The 17,902-nt window shown below is 49.5% G+C and overlaps 1 protein-coding gene across 7 annotated transcripts in view; it reads left to right on the plus strand.

Annotated features, from left to right (window-relative positions):
* KIF13B (kinesin family member 13B) overlaps positions 1-17,902 on the plus strand; it is a 162,126-nt gene continuing 144,224 nt past the window's right edge. For 2 of the 7 annotated variants that reach the window (XM_080388381.1, XM_080388384.1), the window contains exon 1: positions 2-17,902. This exon is cut by the window's right edge and continues 10,389 nt beyond it. The gene's annotated coding sequence lies outside the window, so the exon portion shown is untranslated. The other 5 variants (XM_080388385.1, XM_080388386.1, XM_080388383.1 and 2 more) reach the window with 4 other exon arrangements.

Genomic DNA, 17,902 nt, shown 5'->3' on the forward strand with positions numbered 1-17,902 from the left:
TTGGGGTCGGGCCGGGAAGGGAAGGGGGGGAGGGCGGCATGACACCCCTCAGCATCTCCGGGGGGGAGGGGGGGTGCAATGGGGGCTGCGCACCCCTCCTTCCGCGCCCTTTCTTCCCCCCTCGGAGGGCTGGGGCGGGGGGGGAGTGCCAGGGCGGTTTAGCCGTGAGCTCTGCCCGTCACCCCCCGCCGTGGTACCCGGGTGACCTTTCAAATCAAAGCCCGGCTCGTACCTACCAAGGTGCATTGGCCAGCAAGGGCTGGGGAGGGGGGGGGGGGGTGATGGGGAGGGGGGGGTGATGCACCCGGGCTCTCCCCCTCCCTCTGCCTTTCCCCCTCCCTCCCTCCCTCCCTCGCTGCTCCCTCCCTCTCTCTCTGCTGCATTTTGCATGAACTATCTAGGTCATTAGCATTTTAGCGTATGCAAGACTTGACAAAGCTGATGAGAAGCCAGATGGGCCCCTCTCCTCTTTTTTTTGCACCACTTGGGATCTGAGCGAAAGGATTGACTGCAGCAGGCGAACGGGGGAAGGTTTATTGCGCTCCTCCAGACCCCCCTTTATAGCAGCGCGGCGGGGCTCGGGGCAGGCGGCAGAGCGGGCAGCGGCGGGCACGGACGGCGGGCAGGTAACGGGGCAGCGCCGCCCCCGCCGCCCCTTCCCGGGGCAGCACCCCACAGCCTTGGCTTTATTTTATTTTACAGAAATTTTTTTCCGACCGTGGGGGGGATGGGGGGGTGGTTGGGTTTTATCCTCCCCCTTCCCCCCCCCCCCCCCCCGCCCATCGGGCAGGGCGCGCCGAGCCCTCCGCGGGGCGCGGAGAACAAAGGCTGGGCTCCGCGGGGGCGGTGGGCAGCGCGGCCCCTCTCCCACCTCCTCTCCTTCCCACCTCCTTTTTTTTTTTTTTAATTTAATAATTTCCCCCTCTTCTTATATACATTTTTCTTTTCCTCCCGAGGAAAGGCCCCTCTCTCCGTGTTCACAGCGGACCTTGATTTAAATGTCCATACAATTAAGGCACGCGGTGAATGCCAAGAACGAGGCTGACCAGCATCGAGGCCGGAGGCTGCTCCGCGGCTCTCCGCACCCGCGGAACCCCCTTACCCACCCCCCAGCTCGGCCGCGGGGCGCGCAGGCAGCGCTGCGCACCGGCGCAGGTGGCACCCGCAGCGCGGGGAGGGGGGCGGAGAGGGGTGGGATGGGGGGGAAGACGACACGGCACCTTTTGAGGGGGTCTCCGGGAAAAAAAGGGGGAGGGGGGTCCCCGCGCGCACAGGCAGCCGGGGAATGAAACCTGGAGCTGTCACTCGGGGGTGACCGCGGGCGGGCCCCGCGGGGGACGCGGCTGCTGCCCCCGCGACTGCGCCGGTGCCGCCGCTTTGTGCTTTGCCTTTTCTCTCTCCTTTTCTCCGCAGAGGGCTGCGTTTTCCCCTGCTAAAGCAAGGGCATGTCTTGGGGTCACCGGGGCTCACGCTGCTCCCCCGGCAGGGGGGAGGCTGGGGCAAAGCCGCTTTTTTCTTTATTTTTTTAAACTGTATTGTTATATTATTTTTTTTCCGGTGGCTGTTTGTTTGTCTTTCCCCTCCACCCACCCTCTCCTTTAATCCTTATAATTTCAATCAAAAGTGCCGGGGAGAAGAAGGGGGGAAGCCCTGTGTCTGCAGGGCGAGGCCGGGCATAAATCTCTTGGAGGGATAAACATGTCATTTGTTCCCTTTGTATGGTAATGCTGTCCCCCCCCAGCTGCCCCCCCCCCCCCCCCCCCCCCCCCCCCCCCCCGGCCCCCGGCAGCTGCCCTGACCATACATCCTCCCTACAAAAGATCCCAATTACCCATCGGCTGCCTCATTATACTCCTTACACAGCCCTGGCGAGAGGCGTGTGTGCGCGAGAAGCCGAGGGGAGGGAGGGGGAAGGAAAGGAGGGGGGAACCAGCACCTGAATTATTCAGAAAATAAAATAAAATTCAAAAAAATGGAAGCCCGAAGCGGCGGGAGGGGAGAGTGATGGAAGGATGCTGCAACCCCGCGGCCTAATGTGGAGCGGGTGCCCCTGCAGAGCTGCCTGCAGCGCAGGGGCTGCTCCACCACCACCCCACTGGTTTATATTTTCCCCTCCTTTTTCACGCTTTTATTTTTCTTTAGTTTTTTTCTCTCCACCTTTTTAACCAGAGAGGTGCCTGGGACCCCACCACTATCCCCTGCCCATCTCCCTGCTGGGGCCCTTCACCCCCCTGCTGCTCTCCCACGGCTTCTCCTCCCTTCCCTTCTCTTTGCAGCTGGAGGCCAACCTGCCCTGCATCCCTTCATCCCTGTGGCCGGCCCAGTGACTGTCCCAGTGCTCCCAGCAGGTGCCTTGCACCGGGCAAGGACAGGCCTTACTGGAGCGGACGGTCCCCCATCCCGCAGGGTGGCTGCAGAGCTGTGCCAAGGCGGGGGGGCCCTTTGATGACAGCATGGGGGGGGGTCCATCTCTCTTTGCAGCTCTGCGCACAGACCCTCACCTATGGGACTGTGCCTGCGGGAGCACTGACAGCAGCTCGGGTTCCCTGGGACGTCTCTTTGCACCCCACACCCGGGGTGCTGCAGGTATTTCAGGGCAGCCCTCCCTGGGCTTTCAATCCCGGCAGGTGCAGATGCTGCAAGGAGCCTGCCGGGTCGTGCAGTGCCAATAAAGCTCTTTCGCTGCGGGCTCCCGCATCCTCTCCTTTGTTCGTGGAGATTTCTCACCCGTCCCTTTACAGTGGCGCAGGCAGGACCCCCTCCCCCCCCGAAGGACCCACACTCAGCACCAGGTGGGCAATGAATATTAAAATCCACCCCAAAATAAAAACCTCAGCCTTTCAGTTTGGCAGCCCACGGTCACCTGTTCAACCCTGGGCAGGTGCCTCCACATCCGGGACCTCCAGGAGAATCTGAACTGCCAGAGGGGTCCTGTTTAATGAATAAAAGGGGGAAAGAGGAAGAGGTTTGGGGTCCCTTCTATCTGGGATCACCTCCACCCCCACAGGCAGATCCCTGCCCTGCTGCACTACACTCTGAGCATCCCTCTGCAGCACATGGCCCTCACCTAGACAGCCAGCAAAACAGCTTTTCCATTAACGAGCTGCAGCATGGGAGAGAGAAATAAGATCTAAATAACCCCAAATAAATAAACATCCCATGTATTGCTTGCGGAATGGCTGGGATGAAGAGACGCCATCACCTCACACCCAAAGGCAGGAGGCCTGGTACCCCGCTGGGGCCCGGCTGCCTCCCTTGGGCTCAGCTCAGGGGGATGGAGAGGAGGGGGCAGGAGGCTCTTATTAATACTAATCCCAAGAAATATTGCTATGCCCTGAATAAATCAGGCTGGGGGTTTCTCAAAGACCTTTGCCCCCTTGAGATGAGCTGCAGCACAGCCCCTCCTCTTCTGGGTGGACGCTTTGGGTAGGGAAGTAGTGCGGGGGGAGGGGGGGTGGACAGATGCGTTTGATTTTTTTGCTGAGGGATGGAGGAGGAGGTGGCACAATTTTATTCCAGGCACGTCAGCTCCCCACCACCACCACCCTGTCCCCTCCTTCCTCCCTCCACCCACAGTCCGATGTAAACATAACGGCTAGAAACCTGCCAGGCTCCATCCCCAGTTGGATTATAGGGGGGGAATTAAGCAGCTTGTGTGAACGTTTGATTAACAGAGATGCCCCCAAATAACCTTCAGGCGTCTGGCCTCAAGGTCATGCACTGGAAGGAGCTGGCGGGGCTGGGGAGAGGGACCCTCAGGTACCCATGATGAGAGGAGAGGAAAGGCATAGATGGATGGAGCAGAGAAGCGGGGCACACAGACCCTTCCATCTGCAATTTTATGCCATTTTTATTTCTCTCTGCCCACGCCCACCCCCTGACCAATTCACTCACCACTGCAGCACTAGTTTGACTCAAGATGCTCTGGCTCCAGTGGAGAGGTGTAAAGGAAGATGTGGGAAATTCCTCTATTTCCCTCATTACCTGGCTCTCTCTTGAGTCCCAGCCCCATCTAGCTCTGCTGTTCACCATGAAGGACAGTGGTCTCAGTGCAGAAAGGTTTTTTCCTCCACATCCCCACAGCATCCAGCTCCTTTTTTCAGTTTATTTTTATACCACATGCCTCCTTGAACCGCAAACCAACATATATCCTAGCAGCAGCAGTCAAAGTGGGCGTTTTATTGGGAAATCTAATCAGAATTCAAGGGGAAAATCCTTTCTTAATGTCTTGGCTAAGCAACGAGCTCGATTAAATTGTTTAGACCATAAAAAGGACCAAGAATCCCATATTTATTTTCCTCTCTGCTCTTCCTGGACAGCACCATCATCCTCACACACCACTCCACCATCTTCAAAGCCCCAACAAGCCTCAATGACACAGGACTCACATGTTATTCGCTGACCCCCACACTTCCCCGCCTCCCCCCAGCAACAGAGTCACAAATCATCTCAAACGCTCTAAATTTAGACCACCAGTGAGACCACAAACAGGGATTTCAGTGACATCACTGCTGGAAATTAAGAGGTCAAATAGGAAAGCTGAACGTGGCGCCCTGAGGAGCAGGGATGGTGCTTTCATGATGCTCCCACACTCCAAGGCCATCCCGCTTCTCCTATTAAGACATCTCAAAGCAGCCCCTCAAAATATATTTTCCCCATCATCCAAAATGCCCAGAACTGGACCAGTAATTAGATTACATCCAATCAGGAGCTATGCTCAAAGACCGTGGGGACTCAACAGATCAGCGCTGCCGAGATGCTCGGTGTGACCGGGTTTGCTCCAAGCCTGCGGGCAATGAGAAACCAAACGAGCAAAGCCGACGAGCTTTGCCCAGTGCAGAGGCTGGGAGGAGAGGCCACTCACATCTCCTGCCACCCCAGAGCTGGAAGGCAGGTCCAGAGTTTGCTGCACGGCTGGTGATGATGGAAGATACGCCGTTACCATGGCACTTGCACAGTTGTGCACGCATACGGTCCAAAGTTGTGCTGTGATTATGGGGTGGTGATGCTACTAGGGTATCCCAGTACCTATAGCACTTTCTGCTTGGTTTGCTCTGCATCCAAGGGTCACAGCAGAAAAAACACTGCACGTAGGGGAAAGGGAGCCAGGGCTGAGTCCCAAGGTGGAAATGGGTCTGCTCTGAAGTGAGAGGTCCCATATCCCTGAAGATGAGTAAAGAAGAGGGATCCCCGTGGCTCCTGTTGCACTGTAGCTGAAGGGGCAGATCCTGACCTCCTCAACAAGATCAGATGGGTTGGAGGGCAAGAGTTTGCTAGGAGGAGCTCAGAGGGTGCAGAGTGCCCAGAAATTATCTGGACCCTCATCCAAAGGTTTAGCAGTGACATGATACCCAGTGAAATCACAGTTCTTGAATTGCTAGTTGTGCAAGGAAAGATTGAAATGGTATCAGTCACTCATGTGAACTTATACATCGTGATACAGAAATACACCTATACTGACCCCAGTAACCTTGGTCCATAAAATGTCCATCCTACCGTGCAGTGTAAGCATCCTGATTATGGTCCATGAACCTGTCCCAGCAATGTAAGTCACATTAGCAGGACCCCAGACCCTTCCTGCCTTGCAGTGAGGTACACTGTTTCCAAGCAAGAAGGCTGCAACAGGGGGTGTTTCGGGACTGTTTCAGCCAGAGTGCAGGACAGCGAGAGGATAAAATGCCCTGTGGGTGTCACTGCAGGTGGTCAGCAGCACAACCTCTCCCCACACCCAAGGCAAGCTCTGAGCAGCCTGGCTAGAGGAATTATCCCTCTCTTGCTGTGTCCTGAGGGTATTTAGGGAGCTGCGGACAGGCCGAAGGCTCATTGGAGGACACTCCTATCCCTTGTGGTATTTGAGCAGAGTGTGGTCCTCAGCAAGTGTTTTCCAAGTGTCCCAACCTCTCTTCATTAGGTTAGGGAGGCAGGGGAGTTGCAGAGGTGGGATTCACCCTACCAGATCTCAGCTGCCCAAAGGTCCTCTCATGCCTGTGAATCCCACTGTGTGAACATCCGTTGCCGATGGACAGCCATCCCTCATCCCTGGAACAAACCACACTCTGGAGACGCTGGTCTCTCTGCCCAGCCAGGAAGCAGGCCAGCAGGCCGGTGGAGACTATCCATGTGCCTTTCAGTTGAAATGAAGAGAGATGTTCCCTATACCCAGACTGTGAATATGAAAACAGTATCAGCAAGTAATAGAGGCCAAGGGGCCTAGCTCTGCCAAGATCATAGAATCATGAAATGGTAGAACAGTTTGCGTTGGAAGGGACATTTAAATGCCATCTAGTCCAACCCCCCTGCCATGGGCAGAGACATCTTCAACTAGACCAGGCTGCTCAGAGTCCCGTCCGACCTGGCCTTGAATATTTCCAGGAATGGAGCATCTCCTACCTCTCTGGGCAGCCTGTGCCAGTGACTCACCATCCTCAGCATAAAAAATATCTTCCTTATATCTATCTGTCTCCCCTCCTTTAGTTTAAAACTATACCTGTTATTCCTGCAGACCCTGCTAAAAAGTCTGTTCCCATCTTTCTTATAAGCCCCCTTTAGGCACTGGCAGGTGCTCTAAGGTCTCCCCGCAGCCTTCTCCTCCCCAGGCTGAGCCACCCCAGCTCTCCCAGCCTGTCCCCACAGCAGAGCTGCTCCAGCCCCTGAGCATCTCCCTGGCCTCCTCTGGCCCCGCTCCAGCAGCTCCGTGTCTCTCCTGTGCTGGGGACCCCAGAGCCGGACGCAGCGCTGCAGGGGGGTCTCACCAGAGTGAAGGGGGCAGAATCACATTCCTTGACCTGCTGGCCATGCTGCTTGTGATGCAGCCCAGGATATGGTTGGCTTTCTGCGCTGCGAGCACACATTGCCGGTTCATGTCCAGCTTTTTATCCACCAGTACCCCCAAGTCCTCCACAGGGCTGATTTCAATCCCTTCATCCCCCAGCCTGTACTGATACCGCGGGTTGCCCTGACCCAGGCGCAGGACCTTGCACTTGGCCTTGTTGATCCTCATGATCCACATGGACCCACTTCATGAGCTTGCCCAGGTCCCTCCAAATGGCATCCCATTCCTCAGGTGTGTCAGCCACACCGCTCAGCTTGGTGTCATCCACAGACTTGCTGATGGCAAAGATTAAATGTTCCCGGCACAAATTACTGCTGGGGGGAGCATAACCTCTTGTAAAGTCCTGTGACATCCAAAAGAGGCTGACATGATGCTTTTTGGGACTGCTGCTCACAGCACCTACCTCCTTTGGTGGTCAGTGACCCTTTGCTGCCTTCTCACTTGTTCTGTGGCTTTCAACAACACAAAAAGGCTGGGAAATGCTGCCATTGCCCTTTGCGTTTCATGTTCACCTTGCCCCAGAGGGACAAATGAAAAATAAACCACCAAGCCAATCACCCCTTCTGCATCAGTTCCTCCTACAGGCACAAAATACGACATGGTGGGACAGACAGAGGAGGTTGGAGATGGAGAGACAGCAGCTATCAACATCTAAATCTGATATAAATTGCTTTGGCCACAGCAGCGTTATGAGGATTTCTCCATTGCCAATACACACAGTGGCAATTTTATGAATGCTTGCTTATTTGTATGGAGACTTTTTATTATAAACCAAGATGGGCTGAAGTGTTTCCATGTGGTACCAGCTGTAGAGATGAGCTAATGCAAAGCTCAGTCATTTCCCTGCTAACATGGGTCTTCCTCTGCAGGCGTAGTCACACCGATAATGTCTTATATGGGGAAAGACAAAAGTAATGCGTATGCATGTGTAATTTTCAATGTCAATGTGTTCAACTATCAGTTGGAATCATAAAAGTTATTTCATTTATTACAATCATACATAAAGCCTCTTAGAGCTGCAGACTTGGAATAGGCAATTATACCCATAGGTTAATAACATACAGCGATTTGACTGACAACTGGAATTAGATTTAAACACGGCAGAGTGGCATGCTAAAGGCACTTTATTAAAACTGTGGCTGGGGATTTGTTCAAAATACCAGTTGCATACCTTTCCTGGTAAAATATTTATAGATAGTGCCATATCATGGCCTATTATATTGTGTTTTCTTCTCCTTTCCCCTGCTATGAGTTCTGCTGTATAGCAAGGAATTTAGCTGGTCAGATTTTCCTGGAGAGAAGGCAAATGCTCTGGGTTGTTCAATATAGGGGGATGGGATGGGATGTGATACGCAGTGGGAAGGGGCCATATAGCATTGATTATACCTACAAGGTACCTGAATTTACCTCTCCATCCTCTCTCTGTATACACTCCCCAGTGCAGCAGCATCTTAACACTGCCCTCATTAGCACAGAGTTAACAACCCCTCTAGCCCAGATAAAACCAGGATTCAGTTACCAATACAGTCAGTAGCATAAACGTTGTTTGATTCAGTTGATACTGTGAGTTTTTCTTATCCTGTTACCAGAAAAGTTTGCTCTTGTGAGGTTAGTTTACTGTGGGGATGGATTGCCTGCAGTTGGAGTGGGATCTTTGCTCCTGGGAGGTTTTAATACCAGGCTAGAAAAATGTGTACCATGAATAACAGAAGAAAACAATTCATCCTGCCTTGGGACAAGGGGATGGGTTAGAGCCCAGTATTTCCCACCATTCTTGGAAAAAACACTAAATTAGTTTTAAAAATAGCTAAGCACCAGCAAGGCTTCTGGGGCTGGACCAAGTGACATCCAAAGGTCTTGTTCCAACCTACATTGGTCCATGAATCCAGCTAACCTGTCAATTAGGATTAAAATCCCAAAGGTTCTCTGTGTACCATTGCTATCACTTGCAGCCAATGGAAAAGACAGGTTACATCTGAAAGGCCCATAAAATTAACTCTTAGTTCCCTTTTCTTGCTTTCTTGCCTCGTTTGCATGACGTTGAATGTACCTATGTAACAGGAGCTGGCTTGCAGCATAGTCCAAACCAGTAGCCATCTATGGCCCAGTGGTTAAAACCCACTGATCCAGATGCGCTGTATTTGATTTAAGGATTTATTTTTAAAATTAGCAAGACCAAAATCAGCAGAGGGAAAAGGGCAATACTGTCTCTGGAGAGGAAAAAGGGATAGTCCTTGGTTTTAATCCACTGAAGTCAGATGGTGCAAGTAGACCCCCAAGCTGGTGGCCAAATCTAGCAAAGTACAAGGAGGATTACAGGTGTGTTTAACAGAGGAAAAATTTTTCACCCAGGACATCACTGGCAAGAGTATATAGCCCACATCTCTGGACTCCCATTCTTCTAGAATAAAACCTAATGGTGTAAAACCAGAGTTCAATCAAAAATATTTTCCTTAGTTTCATGGAAGGGGAAGCTAGAGGTGCACTCTGCCAAAAAAGGACCTTGAATCCACCCCTCCATCATCACTCCCTGCCTGGCTGAGCAGTGCAGTCCAGACCAGCAGCCATCCATGGGCCAAGGGTCCCCAGGGGTCCCTGGTCCCCAGGATGAGGAATAGGCTCCAGCAAAGCTCTAACTTCAGACGTTAGTACTAGTAGTCAGTCTGTAGCTCTGAACTACAGACCTCTCCTACCAACCTGAGGACCCACCCCTAATTTGAAGACCCTTATTGCCCAACAATTAAAAAAAAGTGAAGCCTGAGAGCACCACCTACAAAAAGATCGTCCTTGCGCTCCTTATGCATTAAATGTGAAGGCTCAGAGCCTTCCTGTCATGCCACAGCTGGCAAAAGAGCAAGTGTCTGGGCTGGGATTACCCAGTGATGATCCTGATGCTACAACCTTTCCCCAAAGATCAGCCTGTTGAGCCACTCCCCACAGGGTCGGCAGTGCCCACGGCAGAGGTGGCACTGTCCTTACACACACAAACGCCTGCACACACTTTCTCAGCAGCTTTTTCTGGCAGATTTACCAGTGCCAACAGCAGCTTTGGAGGAAAAAGTGCCAAGAGATGATTAACCAGAGGTGTGTAGGGGGGTGCATGGTGGGCACCAACTCAATCCCAGGGTGACTCGCTTTGTTAAAATGCCCACGGGAGAAGCAACCTCCTTTTTTTTTTATGCTTTGAAAATTTACAATATTTTTTGTCTTATTCTCCCTCCTATCACTGATAAAACTCATCCTGGCACATCTTCAGCCCAGGATCAGCTTTTAAAGCATGGCAGAGAAGACCTCTGTGATTTAAAACAAACATCCAGTCCTTGGCCGTAGCCCAGTCTGAATTCAGGGAAGTATCTAAATGTTTCAAGGCAAGGGAAGGGGGTGCACATGTGAAACCCACTGGTGGGTGACAGGAAGGATCAGGGCCTGACAGGGCTCGATTTAGCCCAGCTAGTGTTTTCCCTCTCATCTCAGTCCCAGGCAGACAAAACACTGTGCATGGTTTACCACCCTTTCAAAGAGATTCTTGTGACAGGGCAGTTGCATAGCCAGCTCATGTAATCTCACCATGCATCTCATTTTTTGAAGGTATAAATATATGTAGGAATACATATACATACATATATGTTGTTTTTCTTAAAGCCCCAGGCCCTAGAGGCAGATCATTTTTTAAAAACCTCAAATTTCAAAAGGTTTGATGGGATGAGTTGAGTTTACTCTAGCAGCTAAAAAACCAGAAGGCAAATTCAAAGCATGTTAGACAGAGTACTAAAAATATGAGCAAGAACTTTGAGCCAGTTTTGTGATCTGGGGGTTTCTGGCTGTGATTTCTGGTTGTTTGGGGTTGGAGATAATGGAACTGAGAGCGGAGGGCAGCATGGTTCTATTTCAGGATCAATATCAGGGTAGAGCAAATGGCGTGTTTATCTGCTAGCACACACAAGCCTTAAAAGGTCTAATTGTGTCCTGCCTTACACTAATGCAGCTCTGTGGCACCACCAGTGAGTACCAGGGTAGCCAAAATGTGCTCATTTTCCAGTCGTCCCCTGGTTTTTGTTGAGCATCCTGTCTATCCTGGGCACGCCCCATCATGCACAGTGTGTTTGATGGGTTATTGCAAGGATGCCCAAATGTGCACACTCATCTCACTCCTGCCCTCACTCATGCCACGGAGTAAAAAAGGGACCTACATGATCTTGTAGGAGTTCCCACTAGGAAATAAGGCCCATATGCAAGATCTTAATTTGGGGGAGACTTCAAGGACATACCCAGACCAGCAGAGATATCCAGGAGCAGCTATTGCATGAGAAGCTGAGATTTCCAGGGAGACCCAGCCCAGCTCCACAGACACAAAACCACAATTGTCATCTGTGATGAACAACAGAGAGGGGAACATACAGGAAACAGCAATTAAACCATTAAAGTCTTGGGCAGCTTCCCAGTGACCGGCAGCCCTTAGCTATATAAATATCTCACATGGCATAAAAGGAGCTATTCTCTACCCATTATATACCCACAATGACCTTCAAGAGGGACAAGAGAGTAGGGATTGTCACTGGGCACACCAAACTGGCATCTTCTACTCCACCTGAGGAGTGACGCATCTAGAAGGGGGTTTGGTTCCCTTTGGATGAGGATCTTCTGTTCTCCTCTAGCAGTGCTTGGTGGTCCCAGTGCAAGTTAAGATTATCCTATGGCGTAATTACTGCCCAGATCTGCTGCCTATAAATACCTGGATGCAGTGTAGGGATAAAATCTGCCTGTCAATGCAGCTAACATTGGGTGGTACCAGCATTCCTGGTGATGGGGAGCAGGAAGGAAGGCAATGGGGTTCCTCTGTGAGTGTAAGAATGTGGCAAATGTGCTGTTATTGACATATTTCAGTGTTAAGATAGAGCTTTTTATAGTTAATCTGAATTTTTTATATTCAGGTTTTGTATCACACCCCAAACACCTTGAGCCTCAACTCACTCCAACCTGGAGCAGATACTGTAACACGCGCTATAATGTACAGCACCATATATATCCATCCATGTGCCAACACATAAGGAAACATTAGCAAAGGCAGAGAGAAATCGTGGCTCCCATTCCTCTGTTACCTCTGCAATGTGCAGTGGCCAAGGTGTTCTCCTGCAGTCTCAGAGACACCTCCAGAGGCTCTGCAAGGACAGGGTCATGCTGTGTGTGCAACCTCAAAGCCCCAGGTCGTGGATTCAAGGGATAATCTCTGCTTCTCCGGTTTGCTTTTTTAAAAGTTTCCAGTCACCATCACAGCAGGGAAAGGCTGGGAGATGCCACAGAGGCTCCACAAGCAGCAGCAGGAGGGAGAGCAGAAGAAACTCTTTTTCATACAGAGAGTAAAAAACAGCCAACAGGGAGAGGGGCAGCACAGGCATGGGACTGTTCCCAAAAGACAATTGGGATGCAGCTACCCTGTTAGGAGGGGAGAGAGTTTAACAACCTCCTCCTGGCACTGGTTAGTTTATTGGTTAATAACTAGTACAGATGTAGCTTTAGGAGAGCTGGCACCAGGCACGTGGGCTTTGCTCTACCTGCTCTGTGTGAACCAGAGGTACCCAGAGCACATAAGTTTGGCTTGTTTTGAACCTAATTTTTTTCTTGATGCTAAATAGAGATATTTCACATAAGAAACAACAGGGAGGCAAATTTTTTTTTTAATCTATGTGTTCCCTGCAGCAACAGACACTTGAGCACAGCTTTGTGCCAGTGCCTGAGAGTCAGCAATAACTGGGAAATTGTCCAGTTTATTTTAATAGTCAAGCTGAGTGAGATGCAAAAGAACTTGATGAGTGTTGAAAAATTTGCTCAGTAGTTACAGTTGTCCTTTAACTAGCCAGAGGAACAGCCCTGAGACCAAGATTGGAACTGAAATAGTCCAGGGAAGATCCATGATCATAAAAGACAGCTACAACTAAAGTTTTCAGTAGTCAGAAATCATTCTTGGCATTTATCAGCCGGGCCACATGTTCTGCTTGTTGGGAGAGCTGTTTTGTGGATAGATACCAAGGCTGATTGCTCCATTCAATCTGGATGGGTTTTGTTAAAACCATCAGCAAAGGTTTAGCAGTGTTTACACGTAAATAGTCATCCTCAGTTGCCGTCTCTCCTTTGAGGGGTCTGGATCTATGACTCTCCAAGATGAGTGATATGGCATGCACCTCTCCGGGACCATTCAGGTATCAGCAGACCCAGGCAGTCTTACCAAGGAGTGTCCAATGTGCTATTCTGGTTGCACCCAAACCAGGAGGAGATGCACCCCTGCATTGGCCCTGTCTTCCCAGCCTCTACATAACACCTGGCCATAAAAACCTTACTATGCACTGTTGATACCAGATTTGGTTGTTTATTCCTAAGAATGGCTGCACGTAGAGTTATGTTGGCTGAGCTCCATAGTGATGAAGTAGAGATGGTGATGCGAGTCCTGCTTGTTGGATGGCAGCACTTTTCCCTTCCCACCAGCGATGGAGTCTTACACTGCAATTCCTCCTGCTGCAAGGAGGGATGCTGCAGCAAACAGCGTGTCTGCAGGATGATGAAACACAGAGGAACTGTAATGAGATTTAAAATAAAGCCAGCTTTTACCCTGGCATGTCTGGTCTGGATGAATCCAAAATATTAGCAGTACAAAACCCACGTGAAGGAGAAGTGCCCTTGACCAGATGTGCGGCAAGTCCCAGACAGGAAGCCTGACGCAGCTCTTCCCATTCACACCCCTCTCTGTCAGTTCAGAAGGACAAATCCTGCATTGCAAAGAGCCCATCTAAAACAAGGAACAGAAAGGATGGCATCAGCGTGGCCAAACCCCATGCAACACAGCCAGGGCACGGCACAAATGGTGCGTGTGCTATGGGTCTGGCTTCCCAGCCCGCAGGAACCACGGACCTCTGGCAGACAATTTGATTTTGGCACTGTTGTCCATTCCTGAGCAGAAATTAGCTGAAACGTGCAGCGAATCTCCCAACATTTTGGTGCAGCAGCCACTAGAGGGAGGGTTCAGTGCTGTACAGCTGCAGGCTCAGTCCAAGAGCGGGACTCGGAAAATCCCTGCAGCCCTTGGAAAGGAGGAACCACTTGAAACTCTGCACGAAAAAAGGCAGGAGGCTTGCAAAGAAGGACTCATACAAGCAATGCACAAAGGAAGCGGTACCAAAATGCTTATATGGTTCACCATCACGCTGTCTCAGAAATCTATCCCTTTGTCAAATATTCACGCATACCTTTGCAGAAAGCAATACCATTGTAAAAACACCAAGAGACTGCATTGCTGGAAGGAGGCCGTAGAAGGAAAAAAACAAGCAAATTTTTTCAAAACAGAGAAACACAGTAACAATTTTCTAGTTTTAAAGCAAGCTGCCGTAAATATCTATGACTACATCCCTGTAGTCAAGCTTTTTACTTTCTATAGAAAACCAAGTAAGGTCAACCACATCTTTGGGATGCTAAAGCTGAATGGGCACATGATGGACCTTACTAACATCTCAGCTAAGTCACTCCTGAGGTCTCTCTGCCCATGAGAATCACCCATGCTGGAAGCTTTGCAGGGAACCAACCAAGGTGCTCCCTTCTCTAGCACCCACCCTGTCCCTGACTGGCCTGCCTCATGCACTCTCCATCACTTCACATGACTCATAAGAAAGATGGGGACAAACTTTTCAGCAGGGCCTGCCTATAGTGATAGCACGACTTAATGGTTTTAAACTAAAAGAAGGGAGATTCAGACTAAAAAGGAAGCCATTTTTTACCATGAAGGTCACGAAACACTGGCACAGGCTGCCCAGAGAGGTGGGAGATGCCCCATCCCTGGAAACATTCAAGGCTAGGTTGGACGGGCTTCTGAGCAGCCTGGTCTGGTGGAAAGTATCCCTGAAGGGGTGTTGGACTAGATGTCTTTAAAGGTTCCTTCCAACTCAAACTATTCTATGATTCTATGATCATGCAACACCTGAGTGCCAGCAGAGAGCTGGACCTACAAATGCCCCATATTGCTCATGCTGATGAAAATCCACACCATCCCCAAATGACCCACTGTGGGCCAAAGCAGAGGTGTATCATATAAAGGTGAGGTCTGTCCATCTTCTATCTTGAACGCCAGTGTGTTTCCACAAAGTTGTGGACAATCCTGGGGTTGCTTTTGGCTTTGAGGGAAGGAAGGATGGGGCTTTCGCAGGTGCAATAGCTGATGCAGGACAAAATGGTACCCAAGCATCCACGCCACAGTATCCTTGTGGTGGTGATGATGCTGGTTGCTAGATGGATTGAGGTTGCTTAGCAACTTCTTAGCGCTCAAGAGGGAATGTAGGAGCGGGGCTGGCATAGAGGCAGTGCTGTCTACCCAAGGGGTTGGGAAGAACAGGAGCACCAGTGCCACTGTTGTTTGTGGAACCATACACCAGCTTCCCCCAGAGCATCTAAGACCTTGCTCCCAAAAGGCTCGTGACACTGCAGCCAGTCTTGCAGGACGACCTGATGCCCAAAAGCCCGTGAGGAAACGTGCTGCTCTGCTTCAGCACCTGCATCCAGTGATGCTCCAGCATGGGAGCTCAGCTACCCAGCTGGTCCCCAGCACACCAGCTCTGGGACACATATGCCATGAGGGTGCAGTCCAAGGTCAGGCAAGAAATTAGGTCCTGGAACGCCCCCAGGAGCAGTGCAACAGGGAAGGAAGCGGAGCTCCAGGTGGAGAGTCCTGGCTGGGAAGCACTGCTGGCAGTTCCAGTGCCAGAGCATTGTTTATCCCAGATAAACAAGCATATCTGAGAGGGAATCTACTAAGTCACTTAACAGCCACTCTAAAAACCAAGTCTCTAAAACTGTCCAGCTAACACAAATCTAAACTTTCTAAAGTTAGTCCTATAGAACTGTGCTGCATAACCTCCTGTTGCAAGTGCTCTCAGGACACAGGCTGGAGAAAACTTTCAATGCAACCTGAACAGTTAAAAACATGCCTGTCTCCATGTCCAAGGAAATTCTCAACGATGAATGTTGTCTGCTCCTCCGAGTCCTCCATAGCCTGGGTTTTTCCACTTTTGTGTGAGTACTGAAAATCCACCCCTTCTTCCCTGCCATGAAGAAGGTGTCTCACTTTCCCTACACACTGAAGTCTGTACATGGAAATCATCTCCAGTCTGGGACGCAGGATCATATGCAGGCACTGTGTTCTTCTGCTCTTCCCTAGACACCAGTTACCACCATGCTTGAAGGCAGGATCCTGGGCTAGATGGACCTCCAGCCTGCTCCAGGACAGTCATTCCTGGAATGTAAGAGATCTACCCTTGTCTAGGGATAAACTCCTTGCCGGAGTGAGAAGCAATTTCTCTATGGGCTACTACTGCTCTTTTTACCTACATTTTAACATCATATATACATCATTCTAAAGCTGCAAAGGCTTTAAACCATGCAGTCCTCTCACAGTACACTTTCTAATTTTTTTTTCACAATGTTTATGTGAATCCTCAGCATCTGTGCTTCTAATCCAGAACTAAAGTGCGTTTTCTAACAGCATATGCAAATAAACTTATGCCACTTCAGACCAAAAGCCTACAGATTTCTTAAATATATTTACCTTCACAACATAAACCTCTGCTCTTTCTTGTTTTTTTCTGTGCTACAGTTTTTCAAATTTCTCCTGAAAAAGGAAGCTTTTTAATAGCACAGTAATACCCTACTCTCCATCACTTAACTACCCAATGTTTTGCAGATTCACTGTCAATCATTTGATGCCCTGCTCTGCCAACAGCTTTCATTAGACTATTTTTCTGTCCTTTACCCTCCTGCCACCAAATTTGGTGAATACAATTTTCTTGTAGTATTATATTTGTTTGCAGTAAAATACCTGCAAAGACACAGTTGTTTGCAGTACATTTTAAGTAATTCAATATCACATTATTTAAGCATCATACTGACACTATCATCTTGTGCCTTTGTTCAGGGATGGGTTTTGGGTGGGAATGATTTTAAGCTGCAGGATAACGTCCCCGTGCATTTCAATTACATTAAGTCTTATGGGAAAATTTGTTTTCCTTTCCATCAAGCCACTAACCAGCATACTTTTCAGGACCACAGTCTCGCTGTTTAATGGAGCTCCTCTATACTAAATTTTTCTATCCTAAATTTTTATTTGTGGTATTTTTCTTTTCAAAATTTTTCCTTTGCTTTGCTCTTTCTACACTTACTTGTTGGGCTGCCTTCTATTCATATTTTTTGCTTTCTATTTCCCTGAGTCCTGCTTCCTCTGCATATTATCCCTATCAGTGCAACAAGATTTTCAGCCTTTGAAGAGATACACCATTTCCTGAAACAATTCGCAGTTTATCTTTGCAAGTTTATCTTTACATCAGGTGCAGAAACACCAACACTAGGAAGGATTTCTCTAGCATATAGTCTGACACCTGTCCCTGTTCACCAGGATGAGTTTTTTCTTGGCAATGCTTGCACTACAGTTTCAAATAAAAGTTAATTTATACCCCAGCATCCAGGTCTTACGTAATAAGAATTCAGTTTGGATTCTTGGGCTGATTATATTCTGTATTCTCCAGGTTCTCATTTCTAGTTTTAAGGAATCACCTACTAGCTTTTAGTTGAGATTTTCAGCTCCAGCTCCCACTATGACCTCAGATTCCTTTAACCCTCCAAACCTGCATATTAATTTCACAGTCTCAAATCCCTTATCATGAACCTAATTTCTGAGACAGAGTTGATCTCTCTTAGGGGGTTCACTTTTTCCAGATGTACATTCGGGTTGCATTTCTGCAGTACAACCTGGTCTTCATTTAAATGGAAGCTATGAAACAAATCCAATTCCTCAGACCTATAATTTTTTTTTTTTTATAGTGGCAACATTTTTGCTCGTCACCCATTTCAGCAGCACCATTTTCCCTCTGGAAAAGACAAGATTCTTGCTTGGACGTTCCCCCTCTGGGGGTTTTGACTGTGTCCATGCTGCTGTGAACTCCTGCTTGTCCTGTCCATTGAAGGGGGCAGAGCAAACCAGGACCCTCTGAGCTGCACACTGTCTTCAGAGCAGCCCGTGGGTATGATTCTCTGTTGGCT

The sequence above is a fragment of the Falco punctatus genome (genome assembly GCF_963210335.1).
Source record: "Falco punctatus genome assembly, chromosome: 5".
Lineage (NCBI taxonomy): Eukaryota > Metazoa > Chordata > Aves > Falconiformes > Falconidae > Falco > Falco punctatus.